This window comes from Malaya genurostris, chromosome 2 (genome assembly GCF_030247185.1).
Source record: "Malaya genurostris strain Urasoe2022 chromosome 2, Malgen_1.1, whole genome shotgun sequence".
In the NCBI taxonomy this organism is placed as follows: Eukaryota; Metazoa; Arthropoda; class Insecta; order Diptera; family Culicidae; genus Malaya; species Malaya genurostris.
This window is the reverse complement of record NC_080571.1, coordinates 313,450,678-313,477,184: the sequence shown is the minus strand read 5'-3', so window position 1 is coordinate 313,477,184 and position 26,507 is coordinate 313,450,678. Positions and strand designations below refer to the sequence as shown.

The 26,507-nt window shown below is 37.2% G+C and overlaps 1 protein-coding gene across 1 annotated transcript in view; it reads left to right on the top strand.

Annotated features, from left to right (window-relative positions):
• The window catches only part of LOC131431138 (LIM domain transcription factor LMO4), a 726,034-nt gene that overhangs the window by 93,249 nt on the left and 606,278 nt on the right, over positions 1–26,507 (top strand). The window lies entirely within an intron of this gene.

Here is a 26,507-nt window from a genome sequence, read left to right as displayed (position 1 = left end):
TGCACTGGTATCGGGAAGGACTGAGCCACCACAGCCACCGGCTCTGGGTCTGGAGTAAATCCAATTGAATTCTGTTTACCGGTGTCTACTTCAGAATCATCAGTCCTATCGCCGTTCAGTAGTAGGCAATCGAACTGAACGAGCCTCTCCAACTTGCAACAATCTATCCATAACTTCTCCGCAGTGTAAACATTTTTCAGGGGCAACGTTGGACTGATATCTGGACGAAGGGATCCGAACTGGTTCGCGGACATTGTAGAGTTGAATGTTTCACAGAATCCATCACGGAGTCATCCCTGTAATTATGGCTCAAGTTTGGGCTAGTTTTGAATGCCTGGCCTAACTTAGTTGTTTGGCGGAATGTTTCATTTTGCAACCCGACGGCCAGTTGATAGCTACCAACTGTTAAGTCGTTGTGGTGGAAATTCAGGTGGATGAAAGAAAGCTAGCTGTTATTTTACTTGTGTAATTTTCAATCATTTTTCCTAAACGTTTAAGACATTGGCTAAATCCACACTCAAGTGTGTACAATGCTTGTTTAGTGATGTACTAAAGATGGTAACCCTATACACGCTACACCATCTGCTAGGTTGAGCAAACGAGTACTCAAACATCAACGCAAAATTTAATTGAAATTCAATTCCGAAACTTCAGAAAATCCGAAATTGTTATAATCAATCAATCAGTGCATTATTGTTTAGACACATATTGAGATTGAATCTCTTGAAAGTATGATAGAGATCTTTTTTCCCGACCGGTGAACTCGTATCTGATGTGTTCCGGGTGCCGTTGGCTGGGCGTATCATACAATTAGGAAACCTCAATCATTCGAGTTCAGAGACGTCTTTGAGCATGCAGAAGGATTTGTACGGGGTGTACTCGTTGCTACAGATTTGTGAATGTTAGCAGCATCCAGCGTGGTTTTTATATGAACAGGAAGGGATCGGATGGGATCCGGGCGCCTGCTCACCTGCTAGCTGTACGAATGATGAATGAACATTGCCGGGGAGGCTTATGAAATCGGTAAATTGGGTAGCTTCATTAAGGTGGTATGGTGAAATATATTGTTTTCGTTCAGAGTACGATTGCTGCTCGGATTATGGGAGTACCTCTGTTGTTTCACAATTCACTGTTTAATTGCCATTGATTGCTGTTCCGTTTCGTTCGATAGTGTATTGCCAAATAGTGGGTCTGGGACAGGATCTGCACTTCAGTTGTGTCGGTCATTATTTGTGAGAATTGTGATGGACGATTCTGAGTCTCAGTCTCATCCATTAGCTCTATTGGATATGTCTGGCTTATTTATGAATTTTACGCTAAAAGAAACATGCAAGAAAAGGTAGTCGTCATCGTCATTAGAATATCTGTAGAATTTTTTTTGTCAAGAGCAATTCCAGGAATGAGTAGACGAAAAAGTGACAAAATCAGAATCGACCTTCTCCGATTTGGATGAAACTTTGCACATGGCTTCAGTATGGCAAACCATAAGTTTTGAGCCGATTGAGAGGTCATTCCGACTCACGACTGATTTTTAAAAAGGGCGTATGTATTTTTGCATTTTACAAAAATTGCCTTTTTCAAATCGATTGGGCACTCTAAAACAATATGCACTGTAAAAATTTTTTTAATAAATTTTTGGTCTCAATAATTACAAAATAATCAGAAAAAATTAAATAAAAAAAGCATCGTCATTCAATACAGTCTTGTGACGATTGTGGTTTCTGAAATCGGAACGAAAGAATGGTATTTCTGTGTGTGTGGAATCATTTTGGTGTCCTTAATAACACTACTCCACTCGGTCACACCCCGTTCGCATTCTTCTTGTGACACGTAACAAAAAGACATGGTCGTGAATGCATCTCGACGTCTCTGCTCTGCCCATTCATATAATTGTTTTGCAGTTGTGATTGGGTGTTCATGTAGTTTAGCCAAGCTTTCTCGTCGGGCCATTCGCTTCAAATTACCCGCGAGTGCATCACATGGTCCTTTACCATGAGAAGTTGCATAAAATGCCACTCAGCATCAATGTTATACATTGATTTAAATTTACAGAGACTTGCAATTTTTTTCCTGTTTTTGTACTGCGAGGCAGCTCCGTCAGACATAAATAAAACCTTAAATGTAATTAAGAATTATTCATGTATATGTAATAATTGTAGATAAAGCAAGCAAATAAACAATTGATGGAAATATAAAACCTGGTTTAATCCACCTAGTGGTGTAATGATGCCTTTCTCATATTACTAATAATTTTAGAAATATCACCAGAAGATTTTATGAAGCAATTTTTTTTTCTATTTTGAATAAAATAAGATACTTTCTTTGGGTATAAACTAACATAACCTTTTCAAATTGTAAACAGTTGTGTCAAGTTGATAAGAATTTTTCTTTATTTTGCATCGCCGCACTAAATGATTAAACACACTTTACCCTATAGTTCTGGAGCCGGAAATCGAACTCGGATGAAATTTAACAGCAACCTATAAGACTGTTGGAACTTTTATTTGAGCCTGTTTGTGGAAATCGATCAAATCATCTCTGTGAAAATTGAATGAGTCTCGTTTTGAACTTTTTGACTACTACTTCTGGTACTTCTGGAACCAGGAACTTGGAATCAGCATAACGAAAGTCGGTTCGTTTAGTAAGTAACTAATATAGCCTACAAATTGAATCAGTTTTAAGCCAAATCCAGGAGAATTTTACCCTTCGTCGCTCTAAATGACGGTGTGAAATTCAATAGCAACCTACAGGATTACGAGATTTTTTTTTATGAGTGACATTATTTGACACATACCCACACACCCACATACATTGCTTAGCTCGATGAACTGTGTCGATTTATATACAACACACACAAAATCAATATACTAGGTCATCATCTAGCTGACTAAAGAAGCTAGTTAAAAGTATTTTACTCGATTTTTCATTGTCATGTGAATAAACATTCTCGTGATATATTTGTCCACATATCTTCGTAGGGTTTACAAATATCCTACGGATAAGAAATGCTACGGATTTGAGTCCTGTTTCTGTGGCAATTTTCACATCACCGTTTTCTTCTAATCAGCTTTCCCCTGGTTGGGTACTGATAAAAGTTAGAAACCTACACTCTAAAAAAATTTGAATTTTACAGGTGACTTAATCCCTCATATGATGTAATTCATAAAGACCTAATTTGTAAAATGACTGAAAATTTTATTTGTAATGACTTAATGTTAGATGAGCTTGAATTTTACTGGTTTCGACTGTAACTTGCGTTCTACTAGCAGGTGCGACTGTATGAATTTAAATGCACCAAGCAGATGCATGCTTCTGTAGCTCAGTCGATTAACAGACGAACTTGCGATCCAATGATTCTCGGTGGGTTACCACAATTTTTTTTTATTTCAATGAATTTCATGTCATGGAGTTTTAGATACAATATTAAATGTTCTTCCACGTAAATTTGGGTAAATTGCGACGCTCCATTTATGTGCATCTAATAAGATGTAAAAATGTTTAAGTGTGTACACACATAGAAAAAAATCGTGTAAATTTACGTCTTCTGAAACCGACATATTCGAGCATCAAAACTGATTCAATTTTACAGGTAATCGAACACAAATTTAATGCATTTCGATATATTTTTAACTGCTGAAACATGTAAGTTTACACGTCTTCTTAGAAAGTGTGGTATGTTCGACTTACATTTAAATCATTCTTGTGAAATTCAATCATTTTACGAATTACGTTCTTCTGAATTGTGTCATATATGGATTTACGTCACCTGTAAATTTCATAATTTTTTGCTGTGTAGCTCAAGATCGCTTTATCGTCTTAATAATCATCAATTTCCATACAAATATATGAAAATTCAATTTTTTGACTCACTTAGTTGAGAGCAATTCCAGATATGATAACAGCTCTTCGGGTCAATTTCCACTCGTCATTTTTTCAAGTGATTGTATAAACTTTCTTTATGAGAAAGGCAATAAGTGCACTTTTATTGAAAAGCATCTTTATCATGATCTCTTAATAACACTAACAAGTAGGTACAAATTGAATAAAAGGATTAGAAATTTACATATTTTTCACCTGAAAAATATAAATTTTAATGTGGAAACCCTACACGCTATACGAAATTGAACAAAGCACGCTGTAAGTGGAATAAAGCCGCACGTACCAGTTTTGCATCGTCATTTTTTCCGATTATAGAGCTTTTAACATTGTTGTCATCCACTTCTCCGGACCAGAAAAGTTTTCTGACCCTATGTGCGGGGTTGGGAATCGATCCAAGGTGGGCAGCGTGAAAGGCATCGACTTACCGATCACGCTATACCCGTTCTCCTGCATCATCATTTTGAATTTGAATGTTTTGACACTAATCGTCTTATAATTCCGGAACCGGAAGTCGGATCAGAATGAAATTGCACAGAATATAATTTGAATCATAAATCGTGAAAAACGGCCTAACCGTAGCTGAGAAATCGACGGGAGTTCCGTTTTTAGAGATTTTCTTCACTATTACCGGTGCTTTCGGAAACGGAAACCGGAGACTAGTAGTCCCAAAGTAGTTTTAAATAATCACTAATTGATAAGATCCGTCAACTAGATCAATTTTGCAGTAAGTTTTATAAAAATGTGCACGTCGTTTCGCCATCGCTTGTGAAAAAATACTCATGAAATTGAAAATTTTCACCAATCGCACTATAATACCGAAACCAGAAGTCGGATCTGGATCAACTTTTCAACAACTTTTTAAAGAATTTCAAGACCTTTTATTTGCTTCTTAGTTTGTGAAAATTGGTCAAGAAATTTCCGAGAAAATTGATTGCATATTTTTTCATAAATTTACACATATTTCCTTGTAATTCCGGAACCGGAAATGGAATCCAAATAAAACTCAGGAAAAATGTATAAGGCTATAAGACCTTTCAATTAAATCAAAGTTTGTGAAAATCGGTTCAGCCATCTTTGAGAAAATTGAGTGACATTATTTGTCACACACACACACACACACACACACACACACACACACACACACACACACACACACACACACACACACACACACACACACACACACACACACACACACACACACACACACACACACACACACACACACACACACACACACACACACACACACACACACACACACACACATACATACACACACAGACATTTTGTGATCTCGAAGAACTGAGTCAAATGGTATATGACACTCGGCCCTCCGGGCCTCGGTTCAAAAATCGGTTTTCATAGTGATTGCATAACCTTTCTATATGAGACAGGCAAAAATGGTGTTATAATTAAATATCCAAGTATCTCAAGAAAAGCTACTTTTAGAAGAAAGGATATCATGAACAAATTTATTGCCTTTTACCTGTAGAATAAAATTCTACTGTTTAAATGATTATCTTTCAACGAGAACTCGAAATTTCGAATATATCTGTAAATTGTTTTAGCTGAAACTTCTTCATTTTTCAAAAGGCACGGATGGGATAGCCATCAATCTGTAGGTTTTAATAAGAGCTTTAAAATAAAAATTATCAAAAAAAAATTAGAACCATGCTTTTTTTTATTTAACTTTTTTGGATTATTTTGTAATTATTGAGAAAAAAAATCAAAATTTCAGTGTATATTTTTTTTTAGAGTGCCCAATCGATTCCCTACAACTTTTTTGAACGCCACTTTTGTACAATTAACGGTTTCCGAGATACGACAATTTTTTTTGAAATGCAAAAATACAAACGTCCTTTTTAAAAATCAGCCGTGAGTCGAATTGACCTCTCAATCGGTTCAAAAACTTATGGTTTGCCATACTGAAGCCATGTGCAAAGTTTCATCCAAATCGGAGAAGGTCGAGTCTGATGATCTGCTAAGCATTTCTGGAATTGCTCTCAACTAAGTGAGTCAAAAAAAATGAATTTTCATGTATTTGTATGGAAATTGATGATTATTAAGACGATAAAGCCATCTTGAGCTAGGTTGTTTTTTTCTTTTTAAATAACTATTTATTGGAATATGAGTTACAATTCAGTTATTAAGATTTAAATTGCGTGTTCAGCCACAAGTGGTGACTTTTCAGCCTTATTATACATAGGATTTGGTTATTACCATGAGGACATTTTTTGCTTCCGCAATTCTGAGATTTGTGTGTAGGGAAAATTCTAAACCTACTTGTATTGTGTATCTTGAGCTAGGTTTCTAACTTTTATCAGTACCCAACCAGGGGAAAGCTGATTAGAAGGAAACGTCGATGTGAAAATTGCCACAGAAACAGGACTCAAATCTGTAGCATTTCCCATCCGTAGGATATTTGTAAACCCTACGAAGAAATGTGGACAAATATAACACGAGGATGTTTATTCACATGACAATGAAAAAACGAGTAAAATACTTTTAACTAGCTTTTTCAGTCAGCTAGATGATGACCAAGTATATTGATTTTGAGTGTGCTGGTTCCGCAACTACCGGAGATAGTGTTAAAAAAATTCTTGCTAGAATACGAAGGTAAATAGTAGTACTTTAGGGAAGAAATTTTCAGATTTGTGCTGTGTGCTCCAATTTATGTTTTACTCAAACCTGAAAAAAAAACATAATTTATCTTAAGAGGGCGCTAAATTTATAGCACGCTCATTCATTAGTTAACAATAACAGCCAAGCTCCAACCAATCTATTCTTTTTTTTCGTTTGCGAAAATACCAATCTCTCTCCATTCCCAACCAGGGATCAGGTCCTTACCCCGTCTCATAACGTATGACCTATTAGTGCTACTTGTCGATAAACATAAAAATGAAGGATCAATTTTTCAATTATCCCTTTTTGTCCCGTTCGGAGCAGCCCGTCGATGGCTTGAGTATCTCGTTCGTTGTTTGCTCTTGACTCAAGTTCTGCGAACTGAAGAAGGCTCTGTTTGAGTGGAAAATTAACCGAAACACGAATAACAACACGAGGCACCCGAACCTGGCCTCTCCAAAATCCTCTCAACCGAGCTGAAAACTCAACTCAAACAACAACAAGTCCGAGGAAATCCATAATAAGCCTCGATTTTCAATTTTCTTCCGAAGCCTTCAATTTAACCCCTCCTGACGAGTGTAGTGCACCGTGGGGAACGGGCGTAGGATGGTCATAATGTTGGGTCCAGTGGACGTAACATGAGATCCACTTAGTTAATATTTTTTTCCGGTATGTGGAAAGCTTAAGGGCGATTGTCGTTCTTTCGTCTTTGTTCGGTATTTGATGTCCTTTTTCGAGTGTGCCTTATTACCTGTTGGAATTGACAAGATGGTTATTTTTATATCTTGTTTTATCTTTTTAGGGTGAAAGAGGCTTCGGACTTCTTGGAATAATGGCTATTATCACGCAATTTTCATCATTCATTGTTATACCCATCGAAGCTTTTGATGACCGATCGAAACAATTGGTTTTTCGGTGAGCAAACTTGGGATTGGCAGCAAATGGTTATGTTCAATGACAATCAATTTGTACCTGTTGCTATGTAATGCTGATAATACAGAAAGTAAATATTTTCCGATTACAAACACGATCCTTTCTCTCATTAAGTCAGCCTCAGCAACGATTCGTACCATACTTTCATTGTTGTACATTTGATACGATTATCAATTTCAGTTTTTCCACTTGAGTTTTCGAGTAGCCACTTGTAGTTTTTCCCTGGATGGTCTCCGCGGCCCATGGAGCTCCTCGGTCCAGCTGATGATAAAATAACAATCCACCCTTTTGACCGAACCAACCGTACCGGAGCTCGGGACCGTGTCCGGGATGGGGTAATTTGAATTGGCCACTTGACTTTTGTGCATTTCACTTCCGATAGCAGTAAGTTGGTTACGGGCAGCCAGCGTGGCGATGCTCTTTCCGGGTATGGTGCGCTACCGGGGAAGGTTTCGGTAAGACTTGGAATCCGAAAAATTGGTTCTTTGAATTAGATCACTTGAACGGCATTTGGCAGTTGAGGGAACGGGCTTAACTTTTTTTGTTAGGGGTATTTTTTCGTGAAAAGTTTTTTTTTTATAGTTTTGTTACACGGCTTCATTTTCATCAAAAGTAGTCAATTACATTTAATACATGTATCAATTCAAGCACCGTAGAAAAAAAACCCTAAATTGATTGGCAGGGTTTTTGTTTGGTGTCGAACCACAGGAAATCAGTTAGTATTGACTATTTCCAGGATAAAGGTATTTTGATATTAGGGTAACGGCTCCAGTTGTCAACTCAGTACCAGTTGTCATCTCATATACAAAAACCATTAGTTAGAGTGATAGATTTCCGGTAAGGGTAAGATGAAAGAAGATGCATTCGCTACCAAATTTTTGTGTCGCTATTACAGAATTATTGAACAATTTCCGAACTTAGTTTTCAGTGCTTCTTAGAGCTGGAGCAAAGATATTGAATCCGATTTTACCACAATTCGTTGATTGCCAGTCATGTAATCGGCAGAATAATATTGCAACTCTACTAATGAGATGACTATTGGTAGAATAACCCTAGATATGAACAAACTAAATCATTTTCAAGAATGAACTGTATTTAAATAACTTAAAAAAGTGAGTTGTATTAGAAGATTCATAAGAAGCTTGTTCTCTCGAGTAGTCGTCGTTTGGTTTGTACTGTACGTATTTAACTTAGGATCTAATCACCGGTGTAGATTTGTATCTCTCGAGCTTTGACAATTTTCACAAATCCTAATGCTCTTCTAGTCGGTTTACTGACATACACTTAATTATCAATCTCATACTTAATTTAAAAACCTGTTCAAATCTACCTAGTGGTGTAATGATGCCTTTCTCATGTACATATAATATTGTGGAATTCTATTAAAAAATTTTCTCTTCGATTTTTGAAAGAAACCAAGAGATTGTTTGTGCATAACATACAGAATAAAACAGTGCTTTGATTGCGTAAGTCGTCCTTAATAAAACGCAGAGGGTTCACTATTATATGCACTTCCGGCACCGGAACCCGAGAACCGGTATAATCAAAGTCGGTTCGTACGGCCACCAACTAACATGACACAAAACTCTTCTAGTACGCACTCTAAATTACGATTTAAATGTTTGTTGCATCCGAAAATATTTTAAGTGACGGTGTACAATATTGAACACACTTCACCCTATAATTCCGAAACCGGAAGTCGGATCCGGATGAAATTCAGGAATTCCGTATGGGACCAAAAGACCTTTCATTTGAATCTAAGTTTGTCAAAATCGGTTCAGCATTAAAATTCCCGCGCTTGTCCAATCGGTAAACATTTATTCTCTCAACGTTGGCAACACTTTTAAACATATTCTGTCAAATTATGACGCATATCGTACGATTAGTTTTTGTTTGGCGTCTATACAAAGAAGTTGAAAAACTTTCTTGTGGCGATTTTTATAATGGATGGTTTCGGCTCGCCTTCGAAGCGCCATTCAGTCGATTGTTGTGCGGTTTCGACGTCATATTCATAGATCCACACCTCATAACCAGTTATGATGCATTCGATGAATGTGGGGTCACTATCCGCTTTGGAAATCATCTCTTTGGCCACATCAACACGACGCTGTTTTTGAATGAAGTTCAGCTTTTTTGGCACCAACCGAGAAGCGACGTGTTTAAAACCCAAAACATCAGTTAAAATGTGTTCGGCTGATCCATAAGAGATGCCCAACAACACAGCGATCTCTCTAATCGGTACAAAACGATTTTGCAACACGATTTGCTTCGCCGATTCAATGTTTTCTTCAGTAACAGATGTTGTTGGGCGGCCAGGGATCTCATCATGATCCAAGCTTGTACGACCACCTTTGAAGCGTTTATACCACTCGTATGCCTGTGCTTTTCCTAGACACGATTCACCAAAGGCCTTTTCTAACATTTTCAACGTTTCGGAACACTTAAATCTATTTGCAACACAATATTTGATGCACGCACGTTGTTCTAAATTTTCATCCATTATAAAAATCGCCACACGAAAACTTTTTTGTATAGACGCCAAACAAAAACTAATCGTACGATATGCGTCAAAATCTGACAGAATGTGTATAAAAGTGTTGCCAACGTTGAGAGAATAAAAGTTTACCGATTGGACAAGCGCGGGAATTTTAAAATGAAAATTTCGGTTCTTTTTTGATCATAAGGTACAATGGTATAGATGACGTAACCGACAAAACGCTTTTTTTTCCACTCACTTTCTCAGAGGTGGCTGAGCTGATTCCTACAAGTCTTGGCCCGTTTGAAAGCTACTATTGTATTTTGGATGAAGTTTGAAAATAAAATAGTTATCCCTTTCGGTATATAGGGATATAGTTGCATAAGTGACGTAAGCAACTAAACGCACATTTTTCATCAGTTGAATTTTCTCGAACATGACTATGATGTGCCATAAACGACAAATTCCTGTGTTTTGTCGTGCAACAAGCTACTATTAGGTTATTTTATATGCTCACAATGTTAATGGCCACTAGGTGGAGTAAGAATAACTTTTTTTCAATATGTATTCAGAAAATTTACGAGTGATTGAAAATCTCGAGCTATTTTGATAATGACGCACCGAAACATAAGACTCGTGTCATGTCAATAATGGTTCTGAAGAATCCTGACAAAAACGGATGGTAAAGTTCGTGGGAGTCTCAAAAGGTAATCCGATTTTTCTTTCGGTAGATGGCATCATAACCTAGAAAATATATCAAGCATACCCCGCGTTGCTCCTGTCCTCGCTCTGTTTTCCATGCCCCGAACGACATTTACTCAAACAACAGAAATGCCAGCCTAATGAACGAAGGCGTGAAGTGTGAACCATTGCCTCAATCTCTTCCTTCGTTTTTTTCCCTGGAGTGTTCTTCTTTTCACTTTTCCTTTTGACAAACAGTAATGAAAAACTAAGTTTATTGGTTTCATTTTATTACACGGAATGTGAATGGTAAGTCGGCTCAGTTTAGGTTTTGAGTGTTGAGTCGCGTCTCGAAACAGAGCTGATTCCATCCATCCGAGTATTAGTGAATCGATCTTCATTAACGGAAATATAAACTGTATTGGTGCAATTGTTGAAGGGTTACTTAACAGTGTCCGTCATATGATGTGAAAGTGTGGTTTATAATCGATATAAATAACGAAATTATTGAGAATCTCCTTCAAGTGAAATCTAAAAAAAAAGCTTTCTATAACTATTTCGGAAGTTTGCGGATCTTCTGAATGAGGATCATTGTAGTTAAAGAAATTTCGATCGAATAATAGTAATCGTTTTCTTAAATTTGACGCCATTTGGTGTAGTTTTGGAAAAATGTTCTCATTGATGTTCTAATGATTCATAGTCGAATAAATGTTTCATTACGGAGTCGTTACAAAAGCTGCTTTATTGTTGTGTTCCATTGTTTGGTTGATGCGTTAACTATTCTACTCCAATGTCATATATAAAAAGCAGATTTCAAAAAGTCTCCGTTTCATTTAAAACTTGAAAACGTTCAATTACCATTCTGCCATCTCATGATGCATTCCTTCGTGGATTCTTCCGAAATTGAATGATTTTTTTGTCGAAAAAAATTACTTCCATGCCGATCGGAGGCAAATTTATGCATTGTGAAGCTTCGAAAAGTCTCGATATATTCAAGGTTATGAAAGATTGCAGAGGAAATTGATGACATTCCATAACTCCTCGGTGAGACCACGGTTTTTGTATTGCTAAGCCAATCAACGGATGAACCTTTGCGTGATAATTGTCTGTGAGATGACTTCATACATTCAATACTGTAAGCACCATCGATGAATCAGCAAATATTTTCATCCCATCGCCAAAAAATTAATAATTCAACAGTCAATGGCCAGTCGGTGCTCTCAAGAAACAGGCAATTTGTAAAATAGCCCGTAATAAAATTTGCAATCATAATAATGCACCTTCCTTATTCGGATACTATTTGCACAACTCGATTAGTCGAGGAGGCCGACGATCAGCACGAACCTGCCATAAAGTGGCCCCCGTCTGGTATGTTGGCTGGTGCTAAGATATGTTATTTTTTGCTCCTACCATCTTCTATGCCGTATCTCATGTCTCACGGCTGCACCGTGACCATGAATATGGAGAGATGCACTTCTTAGGCGGAGATGGTTGTCATAACTAGACGCTGTTGCTGCACAACTCACAAGGGATAGTAGTATTTCATGATATCACGATCGAACAACTGGACACGAAGACCCAGAACATGATGAGCCCGACGAGTTTCTGTGGGATTGTAAAATTCATGTCGTCGATTGATGTTTATTGAATTTCTGGAATCGACTCGAACCAGCCGAAATATACTCATCGATTTAGAGTACTTTGGAGGCTAGATTCCGATAATCCTAAAAAAAATAAATAAATAGATTGAAAATAAATCTTCAGAAACATAAACTAGATGTTTGTTCAGATTTGCTGTGCATTAGTTGTGGTTTCCTGTACATTGAAAATATACTTCAATTTTCCATCTACTCATTACGCTTACTTTTTGCACTAATCGTAGAAAATTGAGATCATCGACAAATGCTTTTTTGCCAGGGAAGTCAATCCGAAAGCCTCACGGTTACTCATCCGAACGGCCTTTCGCATGAATGAAACTTTCGGAAGCCGCTTCATTCTCGTGAAACTCGGAAAAATACTTCATCAGCATACGGGTAATTATGATGTGTCGGAAATTCTTCATTCAGAAGGAAAAAGTTTCATTTTCAAGCTATTCCCAGCCCGTGCACATTCCCTGCCACCTCCGGCGGAAGCGGTGCAACTCTCTAAAATTAATTAATTTATTATTAATTAAGGCAGTATACCTAATTAAAAATAAATTACAGTTTTTACATTCTCCATCGATGAACACAAGTGTCGCCGTTGTATGAAAGGGAACCGGCTAGGTTTCCTCCGTATAGCCAAAGTTTTGCTCACTTATGGTGGGAGTTGGGGTGCGGATGTGAATGTGATGTCGAAGCGAATGGTTTTTCTTTCGACACATTTTTACTGAAGTGAAATCGAGCCTTCTTGCTAAGTGGGCCGAACTCTTGTTCGAAATTAATTTCCCTGCCTTACGGAACAAGTTCGTATCGTTTCCGTGCAGATCGGTGGGAAGGTCGAAGGATGTTCCGTTCCGATAAGTCGTCTTAATTGAAGACGTATGGTTTGAAGTTTATTTATTCTAACAAATATTTTATTCAATCTTCTAACTTGTATGAAATAAATAATAAGAATTAATTCTAGTATTCTAGTTAGGCTCAAAAGCCAACAAATGATGATAATTGCTATTTATAACTTAAAACTCAGCAAACGAAAAGATCGTAAATCTATTTTTGTTTCATTGCATTGGAACGCCTTTTTTGCCTTTTTGTGTGATTTCGGATTTTAGTAACAGAAGCTTGGAGTCCCGCCAATTGATGCTTCTCGTCGCGAAGGTCTCATGCTATTTGCTACTTTTTGAAGAATAAAATGAAAAATACCGTTTCTCGTGTTTTAAATGAGATCATTAATAAAGCTACTTCGTTTTTCAAAACATTTATTTATTTCTGCCCTCTTGAATAAGCCTCTGAATTTAAATTTGGGCGGTTACACGGGTTTCAAGCATACCCCCGCTGCCTTAGCATCAATGAAACGGTCTGTTTAGTCTTAATCCATTTCCATTTAGAGGTATAATGATATCTTTCGTATTATCGTTAATGTGAGACAAGCAAGCTTCAATTTAGAATATTTGATCACAATTGGTGTGTTAAAATATTTGATGTTTTTGCCTTTCTCATATAGAAAGGCTATGCAATCGCTGTGAAAACCGACATAACAACCGAGGCCCGGAGGGCCGATTTTCATATGCCATTCCACTCAGTTCGTCGAGATCACAAAATGTTTCAGTGTGTATGTATGTATCTTTGTATGTGACAAATAATGTCACTCAATTTTCTCAGAGATGGCTGAACCGATTTTCACAAAATTAGATTCAAATTGTTATGGCCTCATACAATTTTCCTGAATTTCATTTCGATCCGACTTCCGGTTCCGGAATTATAAGGAAATATGTGCAAATTTATTAAAAAATGCGCACTCAATTTTCGCGGAAATTTCTTAACCGATTTTAACAAACTAAGAAGCAAATAAAAGGTCTTAATATTTTTTAAAAAGTCCCCGAAAAGTTGATCCAGATCCAACTTCCGGTTCTAGTCTAAAAGTGCGATTAGTGAAAATTTACAATTTCATAAGTATTTTGTCAAAAGCGATAGCGAAACGAGGTGCACATTTCTATAAAACTTACTGCTAAATTCATCTAGTTGGCAGATCTAGTTAGTTTGTGAATATATAAACTACTTTGGGACTACTAGTCTTCGTTTTTCGCTTCCGAAAGCACCGATAATAGTGAAGAAAATCTCCAAAAACGGAACTTACTTCGATTTATCACCAACGGTTAAACCGATTTTCACGAATCATGATTCAAATTAAAGCTCTCATTGTCTTAAAATATTCTGTGCAATTTCATCCAGATCCGACTTTCGGTTCCGAAATTGTAGGGCGATGAGTGTCAAAACTTTCAAATCGTCATTCAAAATGACGATGCAAAACTAGTATGCGACGGCACGTGCGGCTTTGCTTCGTTCGCAGCATAAAATATGACTTCGTATAATCCAAGCACAGCCAATTCGACACAGAATATGAAACTGTTTTTCTTTCCGATGTTTGATTACCAAGAAATGATGACATTCATCAACAAACATACATACAAACAAAACAAACGAGTTTGATCAGCTGTTTTCAGAGCCGCCACATTGAAGAAAATAAAAAGAATAATAGACTTTTACTTTATACTTCCGAATATAAATTAGTTGATCGATAGTGTGAATTGTGCAAGTTTTGCCCTTTTACACTACTAGAATTTGAAACGATAAACCTAAACTACAGTACAGATTAGTTACATTAAACATTCTGACACACAAATATTACGAAATAACCAGTATAGTTCCTTATGATAAAATAATGGTGGTTCTGAAAAGAACCTTTTATGAAGGCGTTCGTGATGGAGAGTGACGAGTTGAGTTCAAATTGCGATGGATACCATTGACTTCCGATGGATACCGCTGACTTCCGTCATCTTTTTTCAGGATGACCTGTTGTCCGTGAATGCGAAACTGATATGTGTTCTGTTGGAGTCTCCTGCGGTAGCAAGCTTTGTATTTTACTTGGAGATTCCTCGATCGCACCATAATGAACACGATGACAACGACAGCAATTCGAAATGAAAGGCTTCTGAGCCGGTGCTATGCATATTATAGCAAATCTGCAGAAAGTTTACTACAAACTACAACTGATTAAAAAATGGGTCTTTGAGTTTCTCTAAGGTGCCATTTGGAACCATAATTTTATATTATGGTTCCAAATGGCACCTTAGAGAATTTTGATGTCAATTATTTCATTTCGGATTTCGATATTTTAGAAAAGATACTATCAAAATGCTGTGCGGGATTAATTTCTGGCATCCCAGAATAGCCAAATTGTATAATTTTCTAAGATATTAAACACTGATTGGATTTACACGATTTTAAACACTGTTGCGAATTTAGAACTGTGAAAATTGCAAAAAACTGATCAAAGTATCTTAGATTTGCAGTACACTGATAATTTTAATTTTCGATTTACAAAGAAGCAATCTTTATAGTTCTTTAGGTAACATTTAGAGCCATTAGAAGGGCTGATTTTGCATAATGTTCCTCATTGTTGTCCATTTTGCGTTGTATTTTGCTCCAATGCAAACGAGCACCAACAGGATGATGTAATCGATCTTCTTCGAAGGGAAACTGGCTCTGCAACCTGAGCGTTTGAGGTTTTGTACAACGCTAAAGGGCTGCTCTTATTACTAGCGACTGCTCCACCTGACGACCGAAGTTCAAATGAAATCACGAGCTAAGCATTTAAGGCTTTATACCACGCAAAAGGTCTGCTCTCATTATTGACGACTGCTCCACCTGACGATTGAAGTCCAAATGAAAGCACGACCTAAGCGTTAAAGGCTGTATACCACGCAAAAGGCCTGCTTTCATTGTCATCTGCTCCACCGGACGACTGAAGTCCAAATAAGAGTTGCGACCAGGGGTGCGAAAATTTGACATTTTTTTATACTGTTGCCAAGCATAAGACAGTCACTGCCAACGATATGCGCAGCTGCTACGTTCAACAGTAGCCAACTCGCAATGACACGAGAGCTTGGCGCAATCACGAGAGCCACGACACACGACAGCAACATTGAGAGCAGTTAATTTTGTCGCACTCTCTCACAGCAGTCAAAGCCACAGCGTTCGCTTTGTGGTAGTGTAGGTACATACTGGAAAAGTAGCTGCTTTGTTCATTTTTGGTCACGGGTTTCGAGAATGTCACGAGCTCAAAATGTCATGACATTTTCATAACGGGACTGTTATATCCGCTGTGATTGATCTGTGACGATAAATTTAATGCGAACGGCGGTGTTTTTTTTATCGGTTCAATTTCAGTTTTGAAAAAATTCAATCACAAAGCTTGTTCATGCAGATGTTTCAAAAATATTACAATTATTTACATAAATTTCATACACGAAGTATCAGGAGCGCAGCTTTTGCCTTTCTAATATGACGCAAAGGCAAGAAATCTTACAGCAGAGAGAATAAGTTTTGCGCTCCTATTACTTCTACAATTCATGCTAAACGGGTTTCAATTGTTTGGTCGAAAAAGTGCATTCAAATTCTGGAAGTCAAAGCATTTACTTTGCTTTTCTCACTGAACTGCTTCCTTCCAACGGGAGTGCAGAGAAACAAAACACGTAAGGATACACAAAAAACCGTCTGCATTGGGAAGCAAGACTTTCTTGTGCATGTCCCCCTACACCTCATGAGAATCGACATAAAACGAATTTAAAAGTTAAGCCTTGTTGGCGACTGCCTCTCGAAAGTTGTTGAATTTGGAAGGAGCTACTGTTTATTGTGGCTAGCCATTCTCAGATTGAAAAGATTAGAACAGCTATCGATGAGAGCAAACGTCTACATTCACGAGAAAAAATGTCATAAGATCTATGACATTTTTCATCTCCTGCAGTCGTGGCAAAGTACAATCGGCGACTGCTGTCATTTGCGCAGTTTGAATGTCTGCTGTTTCGTGTCATTCTCCAGTACCGTTTACAACCCTCGTTGCGACCTGAGCGTTTGAGGATTTTAACCACGCAGAAGGTGATCGACCAGTAGTCGGTCGTCACTCGTTTTCGTCCGAGACGACAGATGGGATATGGCACCTAACGTCATATCCTTAACGGGTCACATAAATAGTGTGGACTTTGCGTCTGCTTAGCGGTTCAAATTGAACTGTTAGGCGGAGATGGCGGTTCAATTTGAACTGCTTTAAGCACTGATGAGCCGAAGGCGAAACGCGAAGGAATTGTATTCTAGCAATATTTTATTTCGTTTTTTATTTCGCGTATTTCAAGGAATGTTGTCTCAAGTTTCATTTTTTTAATCATAGTGGAACCAGCTATTCAGAATTTTAGGTAAAATAATCGTTATGATCTAAAACAAAAACTGATATGCTTAAAATGTGAGTATATTCTTCAACCAACACATGTTTTTTGCAGCATGCTATATATCATAATTTGTTTTATTTTATGCGTGAGCGCTTATTGTTTTTTTTTGTTTTAATTATAGAGGTTTTAACCTTAAGGTTATTTAGCTCTTCGGGCCAGAAAAGCTTTCTGACCCTTTGGGCGGGGGTTGAGGATCGAACCCAGGTGGGCTGCGTGCAAGGCATCGACTAGCCCATCACCCGTCCCCTACCCTTGTTGTTGCAAATTTGCAAAAATACAAATTTATAGGAATAAATAGCAAAAGTTTTACACTAAGGTCTTTTTTATGTGGTTTTTTATGCGACTTTTTTTATGCGAATTTTCAGAGTTATGTGGTTTTTTATGCGAAATTTCAGAGTTATGCGGTTTTTTAAGCGAATTTTCAGGGTTATGTGGTTTTTTTATTCGAAGTTTCAGAGTTATGCGGTTTTTTTATGCGGTATGTAAACTCGCATAAAAAAAGCTTTAGTGTACTGTTTTGATTATCGTTTTTACTTTTTGCCTTTCTCCATAGAAAGGTATTTGAATTGCTGGAAAACCCGACTTTCGAACGGAGCCTCGGAGACCCATAGTGTTATATATCATTCGACTCAGTTCGACGAGATCGGAAAATGTCTGTGTGTGTGCGTATGTGTGTATTTGTGTGTGTGCACTTTTCGAAGATATTTGAACGCGCCCAGCTTTCTCAGAGATGGCTGAACCGATTTTAACAAACTTGGGCTCATTTGAAAGCTACTGTCGGGCCATTGATCAATTTCGAAGATCAAATGGCTGTGAATTTTGGTTCCGGAGATATGATGTATGTGACGTACCCGACAAAACACGTTGATTTTTACCGCTCTTATATATATAAGGGTGCCAAAATTTTGGGATCACCTCTATTTCTGTTAAGCTTTAGTGCTCAAAAGTTTAAGCACCTCGAAAAAAGCCTTCATGCAAAATTTGAGCTAAATCGGACATGTGTAAGGGGTGCTGCCCGGTGGTAAAGGTTTGACAATTTTCGATCTTGAAAAAGCACCATAGGGGGAAGTACATGAAATTTCCAAAATCGAAAAATTTTTTTGATGCCGAAACTCTTGAAATTGCATGAAACGTCGAAATTTAGTGTTATCAAAAAAAAAGTTTTTTTGAAAAAATCAATTTTGTGGGACTCCACAAGTCCCAAACAGTAGATTTTTTCAAAAAAATTTTTTTCGAGGTGACACTAAATCTCGACGTTTCATGCAATTCTAAGCCTTTTGGCATCAAATTTTTTTTTTCGATTTCGAAAATTTCATGTACTCCCCCCCATGGTTATTCAAGATATATGAAAATTCCACTAAGTGGACTGAGAAGGCTTTTTTTAGATTAGCATCACTGTTCTCATACAAATAGGCAACGCAAATGTCAAGCACTAGTTTGGAAAAATGATGCTGACTGTGTGACATAAACACTGAAGCTTGCTTTTGTGAACTACTTGAATATATCTGAATGAATTGGTGTCAAAATTAGTGTCCAACATTATTAAATGAAAGTATGAAATATATTTTCATTAGACTGTTATGAAAGAAGAGAAAGGCATTATCACACCACTAGGTGGATTAAGAAGGGTTTGAAAGTTTGATTTGCTTCAAAAGTGATCTTTCATAGAAAAATAAAAAAATGATGTATTTAAGGGTTAAACAGGAGACAATGATTTGATTGACACACTGAACTGCCATTGTCAAACCGTTTTGAATGTCAATTTTTTTGTTTCTTATGAAATACTAGGAAATTCTTCATACAGTCAACTGGTATCAAGAAGAACACTTAGGAAATCGGTAGACCTCGTAGATTTTTTTGAATAGTTTGGGTTCCGGAGTTGAATAACCTTGTGGAAAATTTTTGAATAGTTTGTTATTCAAAACGTGCTACTACTATTCTACAATTCGACTTGTAATGTCTATTTTGAAAATTACGGAGCAATCATAGATCTGCTATTTGCTAGATTATTTCTTATAAATAATGTCGTTATGAAAAGACGACAGCGTCGATAATGATTGGGAAAACTTCATGTATATTAAACTCCACGAAGGGCAACAAGAACTTTTTGAGTGGAGGGCAAATGTTTATTACGGTTTCCATATGGTGTTCAATTATTTCTGGAACGACTTCAGGTGTGTCATTAAATTCAATTTTCACTAACGAACATCGCCTCTGCCATCTTGTGGGACAATCCCCTATTTTATTCATCAGAATCATATAATCCCCATCTGCATGAAATTATTCGACCCTTGGCTTCTGTAATCATAATTGCGTTGGAAAGGAAACCATCATGTACGAGAACTCACGAGATGCAACAGTCAATTTCAATTATTGTTTGATCAGACAGCTTTTTTGCATTTGTTGTCCCTTTGCTTGCTTACGAATTTGGAGCCTCATTAATTTATTTTTCAACGTATGTGCACAGCAGACCGGTGACCTGCAATCAACCCACAAACCGAACCAGAAATACCACATGCCGGCAGTTGCAGTAGCCGTTCGGTTCCACCAGACAGGCTCAGGTTATGACAGCAATTTGGCTTCCCTTTAGTCCCGGAACGACGGCTGCTCCTTTCCTGCCGTAGCGTGATAGCGTGGCGTGCAGAAGTACGGTCACCGTCCGTGTTCGATGATGTGCTGTGGTGTCAACAATTGCGTTTCTGATTGCGAATTAAAAACCAGTTAAACCAACCTTCCTACCAATGCAAGGGAGGATCACCGCACACGCGACAGCAACCGTAACAAGGCATCGTTTCGACTGTTCTGTTTCAGCAGTAACCGAAAACAGCAAATTATGAACGTTGGATTTCGATGCCGTTTGATGTAAGGGATGATTCGTTGATGAAAAACTGGATGGATATAACTAAGACGATTTTCTTGTTTGGTCACCTCATTAGCTGGTTGTCATCAATCGTGACGACACTATTGATTAGGGGGACGGGTATAGCGTGATGGGATAGTCGATGCCTTTCACGCAGCCCGCCTGGGTTCGATTCCCAACCCCGCACATAGGGTCAGAAAGATTTTCTGGTCCGAAGAGGCGAATGACCTAAGATGTTAAAGCCTCTATAATCGAAACAAAAAAAAAAAAAAAACTATTGATTACTTGATCGTTTTATTCGTTCTTTGCAAATTATTATGAAGAAACTCACTGAACCTCTCGAGCTACAGGGATCGACCATAATACATCGGCCAGGATTAGCTATTAGTTCGCGGAAATGTCTACGATTGCGCCTATCTCCTGAAATTTATGAAACTACCATCACAGTCTTCATTCCCATTCATTCATTAATTCATTCGAAATCTTCAGCAATAATTCCGACTATACTAAACCTTTTTCTCCCTGTATTGAACAGTTGCCTCTATATCCTTGAATGCGAATAAAATTGAAAAAATTGATTGTGAATTGCAAATAATTATTTCTAGTTTCCTGGGATTTATGTTAGTTGAGCACTTCTAGGAATGAGCAACAAGTCATCAGATTTCACCTGCTCTGATTTGGATGGAGTTAGGCACTCGTCTTCAGTATAGCAAAACATTTGTTTTGCACGGATTGAGAGACAAATTTTATTTAAGACTGGAATGGATGGAATAAAATTGGTCTCAAAAACCTTGTACATGTTAAAAAATGGTGTACAAGAAGATTTGAAATTTGTAATACTTATGATCCTGTAGTTTCGGAACGGAAAGTCGGGTAACAACTACCCAAGTAACATTTTAAATATTAATAAACACTTGTTGCTCTCTTCAACACTACATCATAAATCTTGCATTCAAACTTTAAACTCCACGAAAGCCTACTGAAAGCCTCTATAAGAGGATATTCCTCCCAAGTGGATCATTCTTCATAAGGTTAATAAAGCAAAGTGAAGAATCAGCATTTTTTCGACCTTTTACTTCATTGCGCCGGAAGCGAAAGTCGGATTAATTTTAACAATAGGCCATGGCACTGCCGTTTGATTTCAATTCCGGAACCGGAAGTCCTTTCATTTGAATCTACGCTGGTGAAAATTGGATGAGCGGTCTCTGAAAAAAATGAAACGTTTTTAGTTAAAGGCAAAAAACGTATTTAATCCACCTAGCAGTGAGATGATACTTTTTTATCTTTTTTATAAATATAAAACCCTGTTTTAATCCACCTAGTGGTGTAATGATGCCTTTCTCATATTACTCATAACATCAAAAATATTACTATGGAATTCGCAAAAAAACTGTTCTTTAAATAGAAATAGGAAAGTTTTTTCGGACTTAATCTAACAAACTCTTCAAATCCTGTTTACCCTGTAGTTCCGGAACCGGAAGTAGTATCCACAACAAATTTAGGAATTCCGTATAAAACTGCAAGACTTTGAACCTATAAGTTTGTGTAAATCGATTTGGCCATGAAAAGTGAATGAAGTCCTTTTTACAGTTTTTGATCACTGTTTCCAATGCTTCCGAAACCGGATTCAGATAAACAGAATAGCCGAAGTTGGTTCGTTTGCCACCAACAAATATGACCTACAAATTGAAACAGTTTTGAACGTAGTTAAACCTAGACTTACTATCTCATGCTCTATTTCGATTAAATTTATTATACGAAATATAACAAACGAAGCGAACCTGCGTTTCTGTAACTTGCATATGCAAGTCAAGTTAAACAGTATGAATCAGCAACATAAAACATGTAGTAAAATTATTATTTTTATTATTGGTATTAGTATTATTATCATTATTATTATTATTATTATTATTATTATTATTATTATTATTATTATTATTATTATTATTATTATTATTATTATTATTATTATTATTATTATTATTATTATTATTATTATTATTATTATTATTATTATTATTATTATTATTATTAACATCACTACAAAACCGGCATGTTATTACTGTACTACCGGATGTGAAAATTTCAATTTTTTTCAAATTAATCTGAAATCATTGACATTCGGTCGTACTGATCATAAAATAGCTATAATTTTTATAAACCCGCTGCACCGTCTTTTACCAATGTTACACACCAGTAGCACACATTCGTAACCGCTTCGATTTTTTTATAGCGTGTACGTAATAGAACAAAACGCGCATCGTTTGTTTTGTGTTTTCTTTTTCTTTCGGTATAGTACATATTGCATTCTATATGGCGATTTGAAAACTTTGACACTCATCGCCCTGTAACTGCGGAACCGGAAGTCGAATCGGGATGAAATTTCACAGTAGCTTTATAGATAATATGAGCTTTAATTCAAATCAAGGTATGTGAAAATCGGTTCAAGCATCCCAGAGAAATCGAAGTGAGTACTATTTTTAATGTTTTTCTGTACCACTTTCAGTGCTTCCGGAACAGGAACAGGGGAGATCAGTAATCCCGAATTTAGTTCTTATGCTAACAAACTAACAAACTCTGCAAACAAGAAGAATTTATCAGACAATTTGATGGTATTTGTACCTGTTTTTGACCATCGTTTGTGAAAATATACTAATGAAATTTTTCACTTATCACGCTTTAGTTCCGGAACCGGAAGTCCGATCCGGTTAAAATGTTCAAGAAATTTTTAGTAAACTATAAGACATTTCATTTGAATCTTAGTTTGTGAAAATCGGTTGAGCTTTTTCAGAGAAAATTAAATGCACACTTTTAATCTAATTTTCACGTATTACCATGTAACTCCGGAACCGGAAGTCAGATCCAAATGAAATTCAATAGCAGGCTATAGGATTATAAGACCTTTAATTTGAATCTTAGTTTGTGAAAATCGGTTAAGCCATCTCTGGAAAAAGTGAGTGCTTTTTTCATTTTTTGGTGTATATTATCCTATATCTCCAGAACCGGAAGTCGGATCGGGATGAAATTCAATAGCAGAACCATGAGACCTTTCATTTAAATCTTAGTTTGTGAAAATCGGTCCAGGTATCTCCGAGAAAAGTGAGTGCATATTTTTGTTACATACATACACACATACGCACACAGACATTTGCTCAGTTCGTCGAGCTAAGTCCAATGGTATGTTACATTCGGCCCTCCGGACCTTGGTTAAAATGTCGGAATTCACAGTGATTGCATAGCTATTCTATATGAGAAAGGCAAAAATAGGTATAGAATTCGTCAAAACTTTAGTAAAATTTTCCGAGGTCCGGAGGACTGATTCAGCTCGACGAACTGAGCAAATGTCCATGTATGTGTGTCTGTATGTGTCTTGTCAACAAAGCGGTCGAGATCGCAGAGATGGCTGGGCCTATTTTTATCAAACTATTCGTAAATGAAAGGTCTTCTCGTCATCCTGAACCCTTTTGAATAATTTTGAGATAGGATGTTCAATTTTGGAGTTATACGAAGTTTTATGTCAAAATTTTTCTAGTGTTTTGACAATATCTGTCAAAATTGACCTTGAAAACAGAACATTTTTGCCTTTCTCATATAGAAATGTTATGAAATCATTCTTTAAGACTTAGATTCCGCACGATAACAGCTATCTAACAAACCATAGATTGTTGAAATCCGTTCATTTTTAACGGAGATATCGAAATTTCGTGTAAGCGACTACGCGCTTGATGGTAAAGCGACGTTTCGGAGCAAAGAGAAACTCGATTTTCAATACTGTTTTATGCCATTGTTTCTTAGCACCTAAAAGACAGCACCCTTTTTCATGACGTTTCGACGCATTTAGCACGGTTCGAACATGACGTATGTAGTAGAAAGAAGGCAGTATTTTCAAATTCAAAACAATTTCTTATTTATATAATAATAATAATAATAATTGCTGGACGAACACAACTTCTTACACACTTATACCATTCGAAGAAGTTCCTCAAGATAAGCAAATCTGTCTGATGCTATGCTATGCTCCCATATAAGGTTTCAGAATTTCATTTGGATCCGTTTTCTGGTTCCGGAGCTACAGGATGATATATGTAATAAAACTAAAATAATGTCACTTATTTTGCTAAAAAGGCTGAACCGATTTCGTCCATCTAACATTCAAATAAAAGGTCTAAAGGTCTCATACAAACTGCTTGTTTTTTAATCTGATCCGACCTCCGGTTCAGGAGATACAGGGTGATTAGTGTAGAAATTTCACATAAATTCATAGGGTTTATCGGGTTCACAGATTTTGAGAGTCGACGACCAAATAAACTTTTACCAGTTTTCGGTTTTCGATCTTGGAAGGTACCCAATTTTTTTTGTGGAACGCATTACGATTTCTCTGAGATGGTTACACTGATTTTCAAAAGTTTCGAATCTAATGAAATGGTTTACAATCCATTAGACGAATTTAGCTAACTTCGGCTTCATCGATTTCCGAACTCTTTGTTTAAAAGTATCTCCAATAGAGAAGCCCAAAGATGGCCAAAACGAATTTTATAAACAAAAATTCAAATTAAAATAAACTTATGGTTCCATAATTTTATTCGATTCCGACTTCCAATTTGGAACATACGAGCTATTTTCGGTTTTGCTGGTCTCTGAATACCGTAGTTACATACCTATCATTTCGATTATGTTTTTTATCAGTTCCCGCTAGCGTTGCCAGTGTTCATTTGGGTGGCGTAGCCTGGAATCCTACGCCTAGGATAGTCCATAAATGGAAAAAATAAATTTAAACATTTCAAAAAATTATCAAAAATTCAGCATGACATTTTCCAATGAACCAATTTTTGATTCAAGCATTTTATCTTGCTTCAACTTGTAAATGTAAATATTAATAATTTAGTGGATTTTATCTGTGAATTACCTATTTTAACCAACACTGAAACAACGTCAAATATCGTTAACTCCTAAACTAGGCGCCTGATAAATGCATTACATTTGCTCTTATTTTTTGTAGCTTCCCACACCTCACGGTGCACATGAATGCGGTCTTCTGCAATAAATTTGTACTTGAAACAAAAATTTGAATAAATTTGCAAAGGCCCCGTGTTTTTCCGAACAATTGTGCTCCTGTGGCTGCATGTTTGATATAGACACCGCTGCAATCGAAGCCGCACAATGTGCGGTATAGCATAGCAAAACTTAAAAGAAACATACCACAGCAACCAGCAACCCCACCGTCACCCCACAGCAGTTGTGCTTGTGTTTTTTTTTTTTCCTGCCAAATATCATTCTACAGACGATTCCCGCATCCATAAGAGGCGCTTTGAATCGTGACCAGACCGCGCTGCTGCAGTCTTCAAAGGAAAGGCAAAATTTTGCATAACCAGTCCGGAAAGAAACACCCTCGCTTCTCGGTTTGGTTCGGACACATACCTCTTTACGAAATCGAAACCTCACGGAATGCCATCCGCGACCTGTGGTGTGCAGTATGCAGTATGAAGTCGCCTACGGGCTTATTGTCCAGGAAGCAGTTGTCTGTCTTGCCCTGTCTAGGACGGCAAGAAAAACTCGTCCCGACACCTTACAACACTAATGACCGACGCCATCAATGTCAACGCAAATCATTGTATGCAATTTCATGCTTTCAACCGATTGATGTGTGCTCGGTTGCGTTGTGTGTGGTCCGTGGTTGAGGCGTTTCTGGCGCGGCTTAGGGTACACACCGAACGGTACAAATTGTGACACAGTTATTACACTATTTGACAGGATTTGTTTTACTAGAAATCAAATTCTTATTCGATTGACGAGAACTAATGACCAAAAAAATAAATGACGCGAACCCGTAGTGTTTGCTCACGTCCAAGCAAGCCGCCGCCTGTGAAGAAAAGTACCACCGAATTGGTTCTGACTTCTGTCATAACATTAACGTCTATTAATTACACAAATAGCCTACTTATTGTGTGTTTGTTATACCACCCTGATTTTCTGAACCGCGAGCGGTTGGTTGGTGACACTGCATTGGTCGAAGCATAGCGCCGAGTAGACCGAAAAGGCTGATCGACGAGGCTCTGGGAAAGAATTGTGTGTAGATTGTTTACTGAATGTGGTCATAAATAAAAATTAAATGACTCAATTGAAATGCACGT